The sequence below is a fragment of the Schistocerca piceifrons genome, chromosome 6 (assembly GCF_021461385.2).
Source record: "Schistocerca piceifrons isolate TAMUIC-IGC-003096 chromosome 6, iqSchPice1.1, whole genome shotgun sequence".
NCBI classification, from domain to species: Eukaryota; Metazoa; Arthropoda; class Insecta; order Orthoptera; family Acrididae; genus Schistocerca; species Schistocerca piceifrons.
In genome coordinates, this window is record NC_060143.1 from 453,818,477 (window position 1) to 453,829,087 (window position 10,611).

Sequence of the window (10,611 nt, forward strand, 5' to 3'; positions counted from 1 at the left end):
ACTGAAATTGACGAAATCGAAAAGTATATGAAAAACTCAACAGATTGATATCGAAAAAATCGACGTTGACTGGACGGGCAAGATGAGAAAGCAATAACGGTTATGGGAGAAATGCGAAACTGTAGAAGCACGCATGACTACGGAAAAGATAGATGCCTCCTACAGGATAATTAAAGCAACCTTCGGAGGAAAGAAAACAGCTGTGTAAACTTTAACAGTTCAGCTGGAAAACTTGTAATAAGCAGAAAAGAGAAGGCGGGAAGACGGAAGGATATATTGAAGGGCAGTGCAAAGAAAGTGTAGGGAACAACAGCAACATTTGATTACATTAAATGCCATTCCAACAGAAGATACATTGACTGTGAAGTAATTGCAACGGTATTTTCTCCCAAGAGCCTCAATAATTGAGAGGGAATGTCTACCCCAGATACCTTGTTTTGACCTAAGTCTTTCAATACTCCGTAAAATTCTCGTCACACTTCCATATCCTGTACTCATCTGCTTTCTGTTCCATTTCCGTGTCTGTCGTAACGTACTGGATGTATTCGGCGACAGTAGGAACAAAGAAAATTAGCTGTAGATTAGGACGTTCGTAACAAAACTCACCACGACATAGGAGTTTCATTTGCTTTGTTTCTAACAATTTGAACTAATTTCATTTTATCTCACTTTAATGTTTTAAGTCAAAGCAGAGAGTATTGTCGATTAGTCTCAGTGAACCACACATGTGTTGTACTGCGGAGGTTGGAAAAAAGTTATCTGGTGCCGTTATTTAGAACTAATAAAACATACAATTGAAACAGCGTTAATTATTTACGAATAGGCAACGGCCTTGCCGCAGTGGATACACCGGTTCCCGTGAGATCACCGAAGTTAAGCGCTGTCGGGCGTGGCCGGCACTTGGATGGGTGACATCCAGCGGCCATGCGCTGTTGCCATTTTTCGGGTTGCACTCAGCCTCGTGATGCCAATTGAGGGGCTACTCGATCGAATAGTAGCGGCTCCGGTCAAAGGAAACCATCATGTCGACTGGGAGAGCGGTGTGCTGACCACACGCCCCTCCTATTCACAACCTAAACTTAGGATGACACGGCGGTCGGGTGGTCCCGATGGGCCACTTGTGGCCTGAAGACGGAGTGCTAAATACTCACGAACCATGATGTGTTATTCAGCAAATAATTACTATGAACGATATGCGTAGCACCAACAGTGCTCTATGGCGACTGTTGCCAAACGACGTCTTTTGTTGTATCGTTGACAACATGTAAAGTAGAAACATCAACTCCAAGAAATATTGTTATTGTCAAATAACAGCAAAAAATCCTTACATCGGAGAGGAAGGATGATTAGTTGGTTTTGATGAGGCGCTCGCACTACTGACTCCTTCCTGTTAACTGCCGATGTCCACAGCATTCACCACGGAGGCGGTTAAAAATTATGACACTGACAAACTCTCTAAGAGACTGGGGTAAACACGAGAAAGATAGAAACATGGTGTCCTGAGCTCTCGTTGAACCGCTTCCGTTGTCATTATGGCCCAAACTATCTATAGGTGATTATAGAAAAACCATTTTTCGAGAAACGCATTGTTTGCACCTTGATGGGCGCCGACGTTTGGGAACAGTATTGTCACTGTTTTTACGTGTTGTGTTCGGTATCCTAAATAATTATGGAACTTATCAGCGGATAGTGGTGGATACACAGAAGTCAACAGCCTTCGCAGACGTGTGCTGCGGCTTTCCATTGTCCTTCATTTATGTCTAGTTTTGTTGTGTACCAGTTCGGTAACGTTACTGACAGAATTACAACATTCACCAGGACAACCTTAACAAGGTGATTGCATACGGCAAAGCTGATGGAACACTGTATGTGGAAAGGTTTCACAACAAGAATTCTTTGCACAACAACAGAAAGAACACTAGCGGAAGCTGGAAACTTGCAATGAGATACCTTACTTACCGTCCGGAACGTTTCCAAACTTGAAACATGTACTTAAACGTAACTGCGTTATCGTTCTTGTTACGTTTTACTGAAGGCGCAATAGTAATGGGTGGTATCGAGATTTTTACTGTACTTATCATAGGCCTTCTGAATAATGTGCCAAGTATTCTGAACTTCTACCGGTATTAGGTGTCAAATACGGATGTCAGCCATCTACATTCGATTCGGACACTTGTCTTTTAGAAATGTATGAGGTACTGCGAAGAGGAACCGTCCTTCAGCACTCGTCAAGTGGCACAAGCACTGTCCACGTGCCATGCTATCACGTGTAGTGTTGCACGTGAACGGATGCTACACTCACTCCGTCTACACGAAGTGGAGGCAGTATTAGTAGAGGAATAAACACGATAAACATAATCTGTGCAATATTAAGGAGGGTAGGACGTCAAACGGGCCGACTTGAAGCAGGAGAGGCAGCACAGGACATTTTAATTTCCACTGTCTATACTTTTACAAGTAAACTCATAAAACTTTGTCAGCATGACCATGAAGGTTTCAGGATTCACACTCGCACCAGCGGAAGTTCAAAAAACATAACAAAATAGTTTTTTTACATGTGAAATTTCATAATTTTTTCACTTACTATTGGCTGCATTTGTTGCTATAGGTACACTTTTCTTCATAAATAAGAGAGACTGTTCGATGAATTTTGTACAGCATACAAACCATACTTACAGGTGTCTGAAACTCTAGAGTCTATTTAATATATGAAAAAATGAATGAGCTGTTACGTTTTAAACTTTATGTTTAGGAAAAAATCGAATGTTGTAGTTAATTATCTCAATTTTTACCACAGTTTTTAATAGATTTGGAAAATTCTAGAGTTTCATACACCTGTAAGTATGGTTTGTGTGCTGTGCAAAATTAATCAAAGAATCTCTCTTACTTGTGAAGAAAAATGTACCTATAGCAACAAATGGAGCCAACAGTAAGTGAAAAAATGATGAAATTTCATATCTAAAAAAAATTTATTTTGTTATGTTTTTGCACTTCCACTGCTATTACTGTGTATCCTGAATCCTTCCTGGTCATGGTGACAAAGTTTTATGAATTTATTTGTAAAAGTATAGACATTAGAAAATAAAATGTCCTGTGGTGCCTCTCCTGGTCCAAGTCGGCCCGTTTGACGTCCTATCCCCCTTAATTACAGCACTGTGTACCCCAGCCAATATTTCCTAATTTGGTGCTGCTCGCCATTGTGCTGCGGTACGTGCGGAGTGCCCTGATGCAAAGAAGCTCGAGACACAGAGTTCCAATTATCTTCCAGCGGACACACGGTTGACGACTCAGCCGATCTGACGACAGTGTGTGGCAAGTCTCTTGTAACGACCCGTCGACACAGCATTCGGCCGATCAGTGGTACACTCGTTAGCCCCAGAAAGCCGAACACTGACTAGGGCATTATGCACTGGCGGCAAAAAATATTTGGTGTAGAGTAACGAAATTTCGGGAATACATTTATCTAGATAACATATTTAAACGATTAACTTTGCAAGGTCACAGGTTAAAGTAAGCACGAGATAAGATACAGCAAACGTGAAATACTGGTATATTAATAACTGATGTAACTGCCAGAATGTTGAATGCACGCATGCAAACGTGCGTGCATTGTAAAGTTTATTTGACACCACAAACGGTCGTCAAGCCCCTGTCACATGCATTGTGTTATACAGGGGCCGGATGTCAGTATTTGGGATGGAATTCTAATGCGAGCTGCACTCGGTCGTTAAGTACAGAGACGGTTAATGCTGTTTGTGAATGACGCTAGAGTTGTCATCTGATGATGTCCCATATGTGCTTGGCTGGAGACAGATACGGTGATGGAGCAGGCCGAGGCAACATGTCGACGCCCTGTAGAGCATGTTGGGTTGCAACAGCGTTATGTGGGTGAGCGTTATCCTGCTGGAAAACACCCCCCCCCCCCTCCCCTGGGAAGCTGTTCATGAATGACGGCAGAAAAGGTTGAATCACCAGATTTACGTAACATTTTGCAGTCAGGGTTCGTGGGATGACCACGAGAGTGCTCCCGCCGTCACACGAAATCTCACCCCAGATCATAACTCCAGATGTCAGATGTAGGTCCAGTGTGTCTGTCAGGTAGACAGGTCAGTTGCGGTTCCTCAGTCGGCCTCCTTCTAACCTGCACACGGCCATGACTTCCACTGAAGCAGAACCAGCTTTCATCAGCAAACACAACAGACTTCCACTATGCCTTCCAATGAGCTCTCGCCTGACACCCATGAAGTCGCAAATGGCAGTGATTTGGGGTCAATGTAAAGCACGCTAAAGGACGTCTGGCTCGGAGTTGTCCTTGAATAAACGATTTGAAACCGTTTTCTCACTGTGGAGCTGCAGATGCAGTAAGGTGCGCGAGAGCCATTGCCGAACACGATTGTCTTCCCTCTCGGTCGAGCCACGTGTCCGTCCGGAGCCCGGTCTTCTTGCGACCATACATTCTCGTGACCGCTGCTGCCAGGAGTCATGTACAGTGCCTACATTTCTGCCAAGTCTTTCTGCAATACACCAGATGGGACATCCAGCTTTTCGTAACCCTATTACAGGTCCTCGTTCAAACGCACTGAGGTGTTGATAATGGCGTCTTTGTTGCCTTAAAGGCATTCTTGACTAACATCGAATCGCCACGTCCGATCTCTAATGTAACTAGCCTACCAATCCTACTTTGAAGTTCGGAGTTAGGGTCACTGTGCTGCCCCACCACCACCCCATAGTCCTCACCTACACCACCAGAAACGGCCTCGAGGAAAACAGCGCCAGCAGCAGCTGTCCGCCGCTTGGGCCACTCAGGGTCTTGTCAACTCGCAGTCTCCCAACATCGCGCTTGAACTCGAAGGACGTCCGTCGCCGTTTCCCTGACACAAAGACCTGTGGGTCAACGCCAGGCTTCGACATTGGACGAGGGCGTGCAAATGTTCTGATCTAACTCATGAAGAATGAGAAGTTTTCTGAGTGCTATCTGCCTTGCTGCAGCTACCTTCACCTCCGACGGATCCCTGTAGTCGCCACAAGCCCATCAAATACACAGTGTCCAGATGGAAGATCCGAACGCCATCCTGTAAACCAGAACATCGTCTCCCCCACCACCTACCGCAGAAGTCACCACACTTGCCACCTGTACAACTCAGTGCAGATTCACTCGACACGCGAATTTAAACACGTCAGAAGCTTATGTATGAGCGAACGACAATATTCGTGTTTGTAATCGATTAGAAGCAATGAACACTGATTCAATGCGAGCCTACAGGTTGAGGTAATTGATGATCTGATCATTTCGCTGTGTCTAATTCTCACTTTCTGTAGAATATGTTCTTTCTACGATATTGTGAACTGATCGGTGGGAATCTGTTCCATAGTCATTACACAAACGAGGTTTGGAGCTTTAATAGTGGCAATTGCCGTGGCGCGCACAGCCACACAAACGCAACGGTCGGCAACCGCGGCAGAGTTAAAGCGGCGCAAGGCGGAGCGGCGCGGAGCCTGCAACTTAGTGCCGGCGCCTTCCGCCAGCCAGCGCTAGAGGCGTTCCCGCCAAACACTCAATCAGCCGCGAACTTCGCACGCGCCCGAGCGTTTTTCCGGCGCGGTTGATCACACTATGATATCACTATCCACCAGTCAGGGATCGCCATCGGCCGCCAATCGTCACTCCGGAATCAGCGGACGAAAACTGGAGCCCCCGTGTTAAATAGCCGGAAGAAAGGGAAGCAGGCGTCTTTCGACCCGCCACGGACTGCCTCCCGGGAGATACTTCGACACGGCCGGAACGTCCAGGAACCACGTCTTCGCTACGCCGGCCATCGACCCCGGACTCTGCGCCCGTCTACTCCCTCGGCATCCTCCAGAAACCGTCGAGAGAAAACCCGACAAAGGAACGTAAATTCAGTTCAGTTGCTAATATTTCAATTCAATAAGGTGGCGTATTCTTTGGCTTGTTAAAAAATTTTGGTAGGAGAAGAAGCCTTTTGTTTTCGAAGAAAGTTTATCTTTTTGTAAAATTAAGCGGTGGCCTTGCTCCACCTAATAAAAATTTTGTTCGCACATGGTTGGTAATCTGTGGATTACCAGCAACTATTTATTTACAGCTTGGAAAAAAAACAGATACATGTTTCAAAGTTTTACTGACCTTCATAGTAGTCACCAGCATTGTATATAGCCCGTTGCCATCGATTTGGAAGTCGTAGGATACTCTTAGCAGTGCCAGTTGTGTTGACAGTTCGAGCGCGCCGTCTATTGCCCGACGAATTTGTAACAGTTTTGAAGCCAATGCCGTGAAGTGTTTCCTTCAGTTTAGAAACCGAGTTGAACTCACGAGGGCTAAAGTCAGGGGAGTGCAGTAGATGGTATAGCACTTAGCAGACCCACCAGTCAAACAAATCAGTAACAGCTTGCACAGTTATGTCCAGGACGAGGTCTACCGAACACGTGTACCAGATCTTGTAACTCTGCGGCAATGGGTAACCACAGTCGTTGAATTGATCCCTCCAGTGATGTTGGCTAATGGGTGGACGGAAATTGAATATCGCCTAGATGTGCTACGTGCTACCAAGGGTGCTCATGTGGAAGTTTACTGATGTGTGAAAAAAACTTTGATAGTTTGTAAACAATTAGACACCAGTTTCATATTTGTATCTTACTTCTAGCCTGAGTTATCAATTTATGTAATCAGGGAAAGACTTTTCGGACACCCTGTATATCATCGGGCTGCGTTTAGGTTGGGACATGAGTTAAACTTCAAGGCTATAAAAGGCGTGCCGGCCGCGGTGGCCGTGCGGTTCTGGCGCTGCAGTCCGGAACCGCGGGACTGCTACGGTCGCAGGTTCGAATCCTGCTTCGGGCATGGGTGTGTGTGATGTCCTTAGGTTAGTTAGGTTTCAGTAGTTCTAAGTTCTAGGCGACTTATGACCTAAGATGTTGAGTCCCATAGTGCTCAGAGCCATTTGAACCATATAAAAGGCGTCGTCTTCCGCAGTTCAGTCACTGGTGACTTAAAATCAGCTGTAGACAAAGCGTCTTCCATTTCTGTCACACTTGGCGGCGGCCGCTTTCAGCATTGCTCAGCGTTACAAATTAAAAGCACCCGGCAGCAGATGTGGCAACGCTGTAGCAGCAAGTGACCGACGTCAGTTGTCAAGTAATTTTAACCGGACTCTAGTTGAAGACGCTGACTAGACCACAGCTGAATTTTTCTGTAATGTTATCTGCAGTCAACTTTCGCTGTTGCTAAATTGTTAAAATGTCGTTAGAAACTGGCACTAAATTATAGCCAATAAGAGTTTCCCCTTCTCTACCCCCCATCCCCACCCTCATAAGTGCTTTGTTTTCCCGCAACGCCACGGGTGACACTCTGTGTAATTTTATTTTTGTGTTACAGTAAGGTGTGCAGCATGAAACATGTTTCTTGTGGCTTGGAGTTCTATTTTTACAGTCCACAATTACACTCGGTCGTGTACAGGAAGTGCGAAAAAGTCGTTTCTGCGGGAAATTACGCTCGCCAGCAGCCTGTTATATGACAGGGCAGTTTATAGAGGTCGTAAAGTCTGCAGTTGGATGTATTCCAATCTCTGTTTTTTCCCTACATATTTTACCCTCTACAGCGCCCTCTACTGCCATGGAAGTTCTCTGATGTTTTGACACATGTCCTATGATCGTGATACTTTTTCTTGTCACAGTTTTCCATATGTTCCTTTCTCCGCCAATTCCGCGGAAATCCTCCTCATTGTTTTCCATTCCCCCTAATTTTCAACATCCTTCCATAGAACAACGTCTCGAACGATTCGATTCTCTTCCGGTTTCCTCACAGTCCATGATTCACTATAACATAATTCTATGCTCCAGACGTACTATCATGCTCAGAAGTATTCCAACGACCTGAACTGCGTTCGGCTTGATTTGCATGCAACCCACATAACGTAAGTGTTTTGCAGTTCCTCTGATATCTTTACAGTATAGTCGCTTGACTACATAAAATGTTTATCAGTATTGACCACTAGAAAACACTGCTCTGTATGGCGATAACTCCGTGGAAATTACTAGTAATTTCGCTGTATTCATGGTGGCAGACCTTTTTAAGAGCGAAATAATCCCACTTTTTGGGAGGAACCACCATCATCTAATATTGTCAGGTGATTTCAACTGCGTGACAAGCCCAAAAGACCAAACACCTGACCTCAATAAATCTGTAGACATGCAACGTATAGCTCACGAAATGCGTTTAACTGATACCTGGGAACACATGCACGGTACGTCCCAGGTTTCACACATGTAACAAGCCACTCTGCCAGTCGGATGTACAGAATTTATGTTCTGGAATAACAAACAACCCAAATCCTGCACTCCAAAGTTGGGCCGACAATTTTTTCTGATAATGTCACATACATATGCAATATCAACATACATAAACAAGAAACACTCCGAGGGAAAGGTGCATGGAAACTTAACAACAGCCATATCAAAGATGTGAAATGTCGGCGAGCCTATAAAGACACGTGGATGGAATGCAAAAGGAAAGCCTCCCAATACAGCTCGGTGCTAAAACACGCCAAACGAAAACTAACGAAAACGTTTCAAACTTACGCAACTTACTTCACGGCAAAAGAGCACAACTGAATTTTATTTTACTTGTCTCAGAGATCTACACAAATTAGAAGCCTCGGTAAAAGACGATTACGTACAGATAAAAAAATTAAGCAGAACATTTAAAACTCAAGCGATAGCAGTCGGAAGGCTACAAAATAAGGTCTAGGTCGCAGGATGTGATAGAACAAGAATAACCGTTAGTGTACCGCGTAATCCGTGAAAATAAGACAGCGAGGAGGAAGATCATAACACACATCAAGCTACGTGCTGGCACGACACTCCTGCAACGAAACGAAATCAAATCCGCAATCCATAAACACCTGGAAGAGCTGCTGGCGGCGAAGGTCAACGACGATGGAATACAGCAAGAATTTCTACAAAAGCTCCACAGATAATTAAGTGCTACTGTAGTCGAAAACCTCTTGCAAGAAATCGATGAAGAGGAACTTGAGTATGCTATGTCACGGAGCTCTAGCAGTAAATCAACAGAATCTGATGACCTCACTGCAGAGTTTTACCATGTTCAGCTGAAGCCTGCGTTATTACGTATGTATAATGAATTATCTTCGTGACCCCAGAGAACTCGGGGCAGGTATCGCTGTATTAATCTCTAAACACCCAGGAAGCAGTTTTATTGATGATTTTAGGGGGACGTTACTGATTAGTGACTATAAAATCATGGCACGGATCATTTCCCACAGACTTAAAACGTTGATACATACAACCATCGGTCGTTACCAGACAAGCGTTGGTACTGACAGGAAGTTGTTCCACAACTTATGTGAGTACTGAGATGTCATTGCCACTGCAGATGCTTGCAAGATTAAGTGTGCTTTAGTATGACTTGGTTTTGCAAAGGCATTCGACAGAGTTAACCACCAATAAGCACCATTCATGCAATAGGGTTTCCACTACAGTTTACTAACTTCATATGTTAAATTCGTAGTAAAGGAGTTACTAATGATTAATGGGCACTTGACTAAAGCAATTGAAATAAATAGCTCGGTCAGACAGAGTTGTCCGATGACGATGACACTGTTGCCATTGCCACTGAATCTTTACTTACCACTTTGATCCAATGTTCGCGAGACTTAATCATCAATGGAAACAAGAGTCTTTGTAATGCCTATGCATACGACGTAGCTTCACTAGTTGCGGGAGATCACGAAGTAGAGGAAGCCCTTCAGATCGTTAATAAATACAAACTTACCTCAGGAACGAATCTGAATAAAAGAAGTCTGGCATTACGAATATAAGACGTGGCCTGTCTCTACGTCAACACGATCAGCCGACACCACTCTCTAAGTTGAAATGCCTAGGCATTGAATACGGGAGTAATATAAGGCACACGATCGCTTTTAACTACAGGACTCTTCTTGTAGGTACGCGTGCCTACATACAGACCCACTCTATTAGGATGCTTGATGAAATGCAGAGTGCAACCTTGCCGACGTTTGCGTAACGTCAAAGATCAACTATGTAGCACAAGTGCTGCCTATGCCACAGGAGATGACGAAACGAATCATGTCAGCTATAGGCCACTTTGTCACTCGTGGGTATATATTTAAAGTAGAGTACGCTAACCATGGCCGCAGGAGACTGAGGTTTAAGCCTAACAAATGTTAAAAACATGTCATAGGTGTTAAATGTGTGTTACACATACAGACAGTGGAGGGCCCAATCTATCAGTTGAGCAGCACACTTGTTAAATGAAATAGCGCCGACCAGTTTGCAGCCTCCCACTAATGTACACCATATTCCGAATGAACTGTTTCATCTCAAAATCTTTTTAATTCAGCTAAGTTAAATCAGATCAAATATCCCAAAAAAGGGGCTCGTACAAAACTACCTAAACTACAGACGGCTAGTTACCTGGAACAATATACACTCCCGTTATGTGCCAACGACAGCGAAAGCGTCTTGGTACCGAGTAGTTAACAGAAAAATACACACCAGCTCCGAGCTTCATGCCATACGTTTGGCGGACTCACCCCAGTGCACAACGTGCAACTTAAT

General features: G+C 44.4%; 1 pseudogene; it reads left to right on the plus strand.

Annotated features, from left to right (window-relative positions):
- Positions 1–822: 822 nt before the first annotated feature.
- LOC124803949 lies at positions 823–938 on the plus strand (annotated as a pseudogene).
- The last annotated feature ends 9,673 nt before the right edge of the window (positions 939–10,611 follow it).